This window comes from Neophocaena asiaeorientalis, unplaced genomic scaffold, assembly GCF_003031525.2.
Source record: "Neophocaena asiaeorientalis asiaeorientalis breed wild unplaced genomic scaffold, Neophocaena_asiaeorientalis_V1.1 scaffold150, whole genome shotgun sequence".
Lineage (NCBI taxonomy): Eukaryota > Metazoa > Chordata > Mammalia > Artiodactyla > Phocoenidae > Neophocaena > Neophocaena asiaeorientalis.
The window spans coordinates 36168-46518 of NW_020176571.1; positions in this window are offsets into that span (position 1 = coordinate 36168).

Genomic DNA, 10351 nt, shown 5'->3' on the forward strand with positions numbered 1-10351 from the left:
CCGGCGCACCGAGCAAGTGCAGCTGAAGCTGGTTTCGCGTTTAAACGTGCGCGCACTTTGCATTACATGCCCTTTCCCAGCGGCTCCTACGCTAAGCAATTCTTTTGACATTTGAAGATCCTCGTAGTAATTAGGGGGCGTCTTACAATCGTTTGGCATTTCGTAGTACACGTGGCAGCATGTTTTTCTTTTTTAAAGACATAATTTCTTAAATTGGGTATCTTAAAATCGATGGCTTGTAGATTCGATGAAATACGGCGCATGGGTACCAAGCCGTTATCCTATCTTTCTGCTCGGAGGGGAGGACCCGCTGTGACGCAGAGCAGTTGGGGAAAAGAAAGTGAACTGCCTTTTGCTGCTTAGAACCTAACTAACATACACTGGATCCCAGAGAAATGCCAGGCTCGCTTCTAAACTCTAAACCTGATTCAATCTGTGGAGCAGTGTCCTGATGTAGCCCTATTTTTATCCCAGTCCTATAGGAGGGAATATTAAATTTCAAAGAGGTTAAGTGACCTGCCCAAAGTCACGAGATCACAAGCGGTCGAGCCAGGATTCCAGAGGGGTCTTAACCCCCCACTGCCACCACCTTGACTTTAATTGCACCCCTTCATGTGAAATGCCAGTTCTGTGAAGTCAGGGGCTCACCGGGTGTGCATGCAGATAGGTTAAGGTTCAAAGAGGGATGGACAACTTGCACACGTGAAACTCTTGTTACCTCTTTAGAACGCACTTCACGTGTTTAGACCCATGGGGTGGCAGCAGAAGGGTTGTCTGCCAGGGTCCTCAGACACCCTGCTGGACAGTGGTAGATTTGTGCAGGGAAGCAGAATGGAATCTCCTCACAAATGTTCAGCCTTTCGGAAAGCCATCCGTTGGCCAGGTGTGAGGGTGAGAGGCTTCAGAAACCCAAAGCTGCCGGGGCCTCACTGAGGCTGCAGCAGGTCTGCAGTGAGGTATCCTGTTCACACTGTCCTGGTGTGAAGATATACGTAGCATAACGTGTCTGTTAGAAGCTTGAACAAGGCACATGTATCCATGCTGCATATACCTGTCGGTGCGCATGAATGCACGTATACCCTGCACATAAGCTAAAGCTCCCCTTCCCCGCTGTCGGAATGGAAAGCAGGAGAGAGCACTGCAGGGCACGTCCTCTCCAGACTGGGGGTGAGTGTACGCAGCCCGTGCTTACACAGGTGCAGTGACTGCAGAGCAATCCATATAACCAACATCACCCATCAGTAAACGGGAGCCTCAGGCCCCTGAGGCGAGGGCATAGGGAGAGGGTGTTGTAAATTAGGTATAATTTCTAAGTACTTTAAGTCAGTAGAATTCTAGGGAACAGTTGTATCTGCCTTCAGTGATTCTTAGCAGATGCTACTTGTAGTCAATCAGTTCATTCTATTTGAATCTTGGTAACGCAGTGGAGCAAAGGAATTGGCATTGCTGCCCGGGTGTAGCACGGTCAGGGTCAGTCTCGGGGCTGGAGACCGGACTACACAATGTAAGAATCCATAACAATTATTATGAGGCCTGAGCAAGGGTGTTGGCCCCCAAGTAGGGTGAGAAGGATAATTGGACCCAGATTTGTCACCATCAGAGAGGCCAATGGGGGAATGAACCCTACTGTGTTGAACTGGAATGATTTCAGAACGTTTAGAGAGATAGGCAGAGAAACAAACAGAGCGGTAACCGTGTGTATGCATAACTGTGTCCCCAACTCTGTCCACTGAGAAGGCCTGGACCCGTGACACCCTGATAGCACTGTGCCCATCGAGAACCAGATTTGTCACCATCAGAGAGGCCGATGGGGGAATGAACCCTACTGTGTTGAACTGGAATGGGAGTTTCAGAACGTTTAGAGAGATAGGCAGAGAAACAAACAGAGCGGTAACCGTGTGTATGCATAACTGTGTCCCCAACTCTGTCCACTGAGAAGGCCTGGACCCGTGACACCCTGATAGCACTGTGCCCATCGAGCGCCCAGATTTTGGCTTCTAATTGCCATTCTCTAGTTACGGGAGCCAGAGTGCTTAGAGAAATTGTTGTTTTCAGGGTTAAGTACAAGATGAGCCTAGGATGCCTTGTTCTGTCAGAAAGTAAGAAAATGCTCAAAGAATGATGAGGACGTGTCAAAAGGACATGGAAGCCAGCTGGAAGGCACTCCCATTGGCCCAACCTAGAACATCTGAGCATCAAAATAAGTGACAAAACGGACAGATTATAACTCACTAGATAAAATAGGAACTCACTGTCCACACCAATAAAAATAGTTGAATAAGCTCCAAGTTTCATGAGGAACAGAATATTTACACAGTTTTAAAACACTTTGCCACCAAACACATACTATTAATTACTAATATGCACAAGTAATATTACATTATACTTACAATTAATGTAAATGTTAATTACAAACGGGAAAAGAAGTACTTTCACTGGACACCATCAGTGATGGGAAATGGAGTTACGTGCCATCTGTTAGGATGAAATTGGAGGCACACAGCATCACTTCTGAGATGCTCCTGTAGAAATACACAACCTGAATCCATCCATGAGGAAGCACCTGACTAACCCAAACTGAGGAACATTCTACAGAACAGCTGGCCTGTAATCGTCAAAAGTGTCAAGGTCATAAAAATCTTTTTTAAAAGGCTTGAGAAACTATTCCAGACCAAAGAGATAATTACAAGCAGATGCAACAGGAGAGCCTGAACGGGATCCTTTTGCGATAAAGTACAATATTGGGTCAGCTGGTATAACCCGAATGGGGTCAGAGGACTAGGTAGCCGCAGCCTCACACGGAGGCATTAGGAGAAATGAAGCGCCGTGCGGAAACTTACTCTCAAATAGTTCAAGGAAAACAAGGTTTGTACTTTTCTGTAAGTTCAGCACTGTTTCAACATTTTTTAACGTAAAAAAGTAATATGGGTTGGTGTTTTTTTCTGAAGTCTATTAAAAAGATTGTGCTCTTGGAGAGCATTAGTTGAAAGATTTCTGAAAACCTTGTCAGAAAGAGTTCAAATTGAAACTGCATAACACCTGTTTCAAAAGAAAGTTTGGGCCCCGAGTAGTTCACGCAGTATTTCTGCCTATTTAGGAATTTTTTTGGGTGGTGGGGGACCGCACCCTGCAGCATGTGGGATCTTCCCCGACCAGGGATGGAACCCGGGCCCCCTGCACTGGGAGTGCGGAGTCTTAACCACTGGACCACCAGGGAAGTCCTGAGATATTTTTAGTGTCACTGAAATTCTCAGCAGCTGGATTTCTTTCTCTTTATCCTTTTTTTTTTTTAATTGGATGTATGAGGCAAGAAGCCACACCTTCTGCCTCTCTTGAAAATTCTGCCTAAAAACTTGCTCACGGAAGAAGGCGCTTGACGGCTTTATGGGATAACCTAGTTCTCCTTCACGGTGGAAGCTGCTTTAGAGAAGTTATGTGTCCAAGGTGAGGAGCAATTTATAGAACCTGACACTAATTTTTGCTCTACGAAAAGGGAAAGTGGTGTTTTAAGAAAAAGAAAAGGAAAACAATGACTAATAAAGTTCACTTCTCTGCAAACAGGTGGCTCTGTGTGACCTGTCCGCCTCTTCCCTCTGCACGACTCCTGCCCATTTTCCTCTCTGCATTTTGTCAAGATATGCCTTTTTGTTTTCAATTTTACTTTATTTTGTAGGGTTCCAAAAACAACTAATAAATTTGCCTTTAAGGTGTGTAGATCGAACCTCCCCCACAGGATTCATCTGGGTGAACAGACTCCTGAGAAGGAGGGCTGGGAGCAAACGGAGCAAACAGGTCTCAGGGCAGCACCGAAACAGCCTGTGGCTTGGCGTTCCTTACCATCCCTGGTCATTCTCTGTCCTCTAGTGACTTGTTGCCTTAATGGAGAACTCTTTTTAAATTAAATAGTTTATTTTGGGACTTCCCTGGTGGCGCAGTAGTTAAGAATCCACCTGCCAACGCAGGGGACCGGGGTTCGAGCCCTGGTCTGGGAAGATCCCACATGCCGCGGAGCAACTAAGCCCGTGTGCCACAACTACTGAAGCCTGCGCACCTAGAGCCTGTGAGCCACAACTGCTGAGCCCTCGCACCACAACTACTGAAGCCGGCGCACCTAGAGCCCATGCTCCGCAACAAGAGAAGCCACCGCAATGAGAAGCCCGTGCACCGCAATGAAGAGTAGCCCCTGCTTGCCACAACTAGAGAAAGGCCGTGCACAGCAACGAAGACCCGACACAACCAAATAAGTAAATAAATAAATTTATATAAATAAATAAATAGTTTATTTTGGAAAATAAATTTTAGGGATTTCCCTGGTGGCACAATGGCTAAGACTCCACGCTCCCAATGCTGGGGGCCTGGGTTCCATCACTGATCAGGGAGCTAGATCCCACATGCACGCTGCAACTAAGAGTTTGCATGCTGCAGCTAAGGAGCTGAGAGCTGCAACTAAGACCTGGGGCAACCAAGTAAATAAGTAAATAAATCAAATATTTTTTAAAAAATGTAAACGTACAGAAAGGTTACAGAACTATCCCAGTGATGCCATATACTCTTCACTCGTTATTAACATTTTGGCACACTTTATTACTTTTCTCTCTTATACACACCCACACACCCTATATTGATATATATTAAATCAGCTTTTTTGTTTTTTGTTTTTGCTGGGCTATTTGAGAGTGCATAGCAATCAAGACTCGTCAGCCCCAAATAATCTAATATACCTGCTAGGGCCAAAAACATGTTCTTATATAACTCCAGTGTAATTATTATCAAGTTCAGGGAATTTAACACTAATACAATATTACTGATATTTTCTAACATATACAGTCAATATTCAAACTTTGCCAGTTATCCCAGTATTGTCCTTTATATCAACTCCTTTTTCCGATACAGAATCTAAGCCATAATCTCATTCATTTAGATTTTTTGTTATTAAACTTCTTATTCTGCGATAATTGTAAGAAACAATGCAGAGAGATTCGAATTTTCCCATCTTGTAGAACTGTGGCACACATCACAACCAGGATATTGACGCCAACGCAGCCAACATCAATACAGAACATTTCCATAGACTCAAGAATCCCGGGACTTCCCTGGCGATCCAGTGGTTAAGAATCGCCTTCCAATGCAGGGGACGCCAGTTCGATCCCTGGTCAGGGAACGAACATCCCACGTACCACGGGGCAGCTAAGCCTGCGTGCCGCAACTAGAGAGAAGCCCACGCACCACAGCAAAATATCCCACGTGCTGCAACTAAGACCCAACGCAGCAAGAAAGAAAGAGAGAACGAGAGAAAGGAAGAAAAGAAAGAATCTCGCAGGTTGCCCTTCATAGACACACCTACCTCCTTCCTGCCCATCCCCCTCCTTCACCTCTGGCAACCACTAATCTGTTCTCCATTTGTATAACTTTGTCATTTCAAAAATGTTATATAGGGAGACTTCCCTGGTCGCACAGTGGTTAAGAATCCGCCTGCCAATGCAGGGGACATGGGTTCAAGCCCTGGTCCAGGAATATCCCACATGCCACGGAGCAACTAAGCCCGTGTGCCACAACTATTGAGCCTGTGTTCTAGAGCCCGTGAGCCACAACTACTGAAGCCTGCACGCCTAGAACCCGTGCTCCACAACAAGAGAAGCCCCCTCAATGAGAAGCCCGCCCACTGCAACAAGGGATAGCCCCCGCTCAGCACAACTAGAGAAAGCCTGCGCTCAGCCACGAAGACCCAATGCAGCCAAAAATAAAAAATAAATAAATAAAAAAAAACATTGTATAGGGGAATTCCCTGGCGGTCCAGTGGTTAGGACTCCATGCTTCCACTGCAGGGGTCACTGGTTTGGTCCCTGATGGAGGAACTAAGATGCCACATGCAGTGGGCTATGGCCAAAAAAAAAAAAAAAAGTTATACAAATGGAATGACACAGTATGTAGCCTTTGGGGACTGGCTTTTTTTCACTCAGTTTAGCTCTCTAGAAATCCATCCAGGTTGTTGAGTGTATCAAGAGTTTGCTCCTTTTTATTTTCATGGACCACAGTTCGTTTATCCATTCATCTGTTGAAGAATATCTGGGTTATTTCCAGTTTTTGTCTATTACAAATAAAGCTGCTATTAATAATCATATGTGACTTTTTTGCATGGACATAAGCTTTTCTTTTTCTGGCATAGTTGCCCAGGAGAGCAATTTCTAGGTGGTAGGATGGTGTATGCTTAATTTTTTAAGAAATTGTCAAATTCTCTTCCAGAGTGGCTATACCATTTCACATCCCCACCAGCAGTCTGTAAGTGATCCAATTTCCCTGCATCTCTGCCAGGATTTAGTGTTATCAGTGTTTTTCATTTTAGCCATTCTGATGGGTCTATAGTAATAGCTCATTGGGGTTTTTCATCTAGTTTTAATGTCTCTTCAGTTTCCTTTCCTCTGGGGTTGACCTTTTACTGTCCTACATGACACTGGCATTTTTTAAAAGTACAGGCCTCTTGTTTTCCGGAATGTTCCTTAATTTGGGTTTGCTGGCTTTTTTCCTACTAATATGATTCAGGTTCCACATGACTGACAGCAGTGCCTTAAGTCAGGAGCCACCCGATGGCCATTTGTCTTGTTTTTGGCGATGATCGCTTCCATCACTTGATTAAGACGGTGTCCACCAGATTTCTCCTCTATAAAGGTAATCTCCCTCCCTTTAATTAACGAGTAATCTGACAACAGACACTTCGAGAATGTGTAAATATTCTTTAACCCATGAGGACTCTAAAACCTTTGCACATGAACTCCGTCCAAACCTCTGAACAAAGAGACTTGATTTAAAAAAAAAAAAAGGGTAGAAGTGGGGGGAACAAAAACAGAGAATTGACCAAACTTTAACACAGCTTCTAGCAGCAAAGCCACATCCTTGGGACACCCAGCCCTCTCTTGAGTTTCTGTCTGGAAAAGCCTCAGGGCTGTCAAAATAATTTACTGTTTGTTCTGATACCGGATGGTAGGCCCCGACCTCCATTTCTCAGAGCATTTACTCAAAAGGGCTCACAATTGTGAATCCTTTCTCTGTCCCTCCAAGATGTATTTGTATCTCCTTCAGCTCAGAAGCGTCTTTCTCATATACCTGAAAGCCATTCCTTTGCGATGCGGGCCTCTGTCCCCGGTCTCTGTGGCAACAGAGCCCTCCCTTGGAGCACAGCCAGCAGCAGACACAGCTGGCCTGGTCACACTTACACTGACCAACCCTCTGTGACTTCTCATTTGAGCCCCCTCCCTACACCCTCATTCTCCCCTTGAAACACCCAGTCACCTCTGTGCCAATCAGAAGGGAGTTCAGCTCTTTCCCCTACTGTCAGCAGTTACTGAATAAGATCTGTTTTCACCTCTTAAACTAATAGCCGGCTTTGTTTATCTTTGATACCCAAGAACCTTCCACCTAGTGGTTTTAGCTTCCCCTAGTGATTCTGTCATGCTTCTCCTTTATTAGTCGGCGTTCTACTAGAAAGAAGACCTTTCTCTTCTCCCCCTCTGCTCTGCTTCTTTGTTCCTTCATATTATACTCAATGTGTGCTGCCTTTATTAACTGTGGTGCTCAGTTGGCCAGTAGGAGCTCTGTCAGACTGGCTCCTGTGTCTTTATGACATGTTTTCCATCATTTTTTGAGCACTTCTTTACCTTCTGGCACAAGATGTTCCAGGTTCATCTTGTACTTTTCCTGATTCAGCCCTGAAATCAGCCAGTTCTCCAATGAGTCATAATTCCTTTTAGAGGGGAATGGTATTTAGAAACCAAGATACAAGCACTAGATGTTCTCATTGCTATGGGGTGTCATTGCTGCTAGGTCCTTTCAATGGCAGAGCTAAAAAATAAAAAAATAAAAACCAAAGAAGCAAACATGAGGGACTTCCCTGGTGGTCCAGTGGATAAGAATCCGCCTTGCAATGCAGGGGACGCAGGTTCAATCCCTGGTCGGGGAACTAAGATCCCACGTGCCACGGGGCAACTAAGCCCACTCACCACAACTAGAGAGCCCAAGTGCCACAACTACTGAGCCCATGCGCTCTGGAGCCAGCACACCACAACTAGAGAAGCCTGTGATCTGCAACTAGAGAAGCCTGCACGCCACAACTAGAGAGAAGCCCGCACACTGCAACGAAGAGCCCACGCACTGCAACAAAGACCCAGTGCAGCCAAAATTAAAAAAAAAAAAAAAGAAGCAAACAGGAGTTCATACTGAAGACTCCAATTTACAATATGATCCACTATCACAGGGCTGTTCTTTGCTCTATCCCATTCCATAATTGTATATTCCTTCTTCCACAGTGAGAACTCTGGTTCCCATTAGCATGAATCTATTTCTTTCTTTGCTCAATCTGAGAACACATACACCGTAGTTTGAGAATAGCTACACTACCTACCAACAGCAAACTTACTAAGTTCAAGATATTTTTTCCCATTCTTTATATCTTTACACAGAAGATATATAGTCAAAATACTGTGTTCAATACTGTGGATTTTATTTTTCTTCTATGCGGTTATGGTGCCCATTTGATACACAGTTCAATGTATTTGTTTCTGGTGATGTAGTTTCAGGATGCCATGGGTATCCCAGGTGTCTCTGCTATGGATAAGAGTACAGGAAAATAGATCAAGATTACCATCAAAAAATGACAAGGGCCATTTGAGCAAAGAACACATTGAGCTTATGGTCCAAAAGCTAAGAAGTACAAAGCTGAATATGAGAAGCAGAGGAGCAGATGGCTTCCAGAAATCCACTTGAGTTCTGTGCATTCAACATGAAAGCAAAGGTTGAAGATGAGAGACTCAAAGGCAAGATCAAAGATGAGGACAAACAGAAGATTCTTGACAAGTATAATGAAATCATCAACTGGCTTGATAAGAATCTGACTGCAGAAAAGGAAGAACTTGAACTTCGGCAGAAAGAGCTGGAGAAAATTTGCAAGCTCATCCTTATCGAGTTGTAGCAGAGTGTGAGAGGAAGCCCTGGGGCTTCCCGGGTGACGGAGCTCCTCTTCCGGGCCCACCTTTGAAGATGTAAGTGAAGCCAACCTGAGCATAGATAATTCAGCCCTGTTCCACGGTAAAAAAAAAAAAAAAAAAAATTGAAGGAGCCAAATTCACAACAAATCCAGTGACAGTCTTAAGGTTGAGCTATTCAGTAATTTAATACTGCACTGAATTACTGGCTTTCTCATTACTTAGGGAATATGTGCACAGGGAAAGGAAATAACATTGCGTTTTATTAACATGTTGTAAAATGCAATGCATTAAATAAAATCTGTATTTACAATCAGTGCCCAAAAAAGCTTATTAAAAAAGAAAAAATTGTTTGGTCATGCCATAGTTTCAAAAGGAAAAAATCGCTGGGTGAGCTCAACAGAAGAGAGATGACAGGAGAAAGAATCAGTGAATTTGAGGATTGAACAATTGAAATTATCTAATATTAACAACAGAGAGAAAATAGACTGAAAAATGTTAGCAGAGCCTCAGTGGCCTGTGGTACTATTATGGAAGATCTAACATTCACTGAGCTCCAAAGAAGAGAAGAAAGTGTGAGGCTGAAAACTATTCAAAGATATGACAAGCTGAAAATTTCCCAAATTTGGCAAAAGACATAAATCTGCAGATTTAAGAAACTGGGTGGACTCCCTAGATAAGGCCACAGAAATCCACATCAATATACATTGTAGGACTTACCAGGTGGTGCAGTGATTAAGAATCGCCTGCCAACGCAGGGGACATGGGTTCTATCCCTGGTCCAGGATGATCCCACATGCCACAGAGCAACAAAGACCATGCGCCACAACTACTGAGCCAGCGCTACAGAGCCCGCAAGGCACAACTACTGAGCCCGTGAGCCACAATTACTGAGCCCATGTGCTGCAACTACTGAAGCCTGCGCGCTGAGAGCCTGTGCTCTGCAACAAGAGAAGCCACCGCAATGAGAAGCCCGTGCAACGCAACGAAGAGAAGCCCCTGCTCGCCGTAACTAAAGAGAAAGCCCACGTACAGCAACGAAGACCCAACGCAGCCAAAAAATAAACAAATAAATAGATAAAATAAAATTACTTAAAAAAATAGACTGATGGAATTCCTAATAACTGAACCACGGTTGAATTCCTGGAATAAATCCTTCTTGGTTGTGCTATATTTTTTAACGTGGTATGGACTCTGCTGACATTTTACCAATGTTTTTTGCATTGGCATTAATACAAATCTTGGGGTTTGGGGATTTTTTTTTTGTTTTTCGGGATGTTTCTTGGCCACACCACACGTCACGTGGGATCTTAGTTCCCCAACCAGCGATGGAACCTGTGCCCCCTGCATTGGGAGTGCGGAGTCTTAACCGCTGG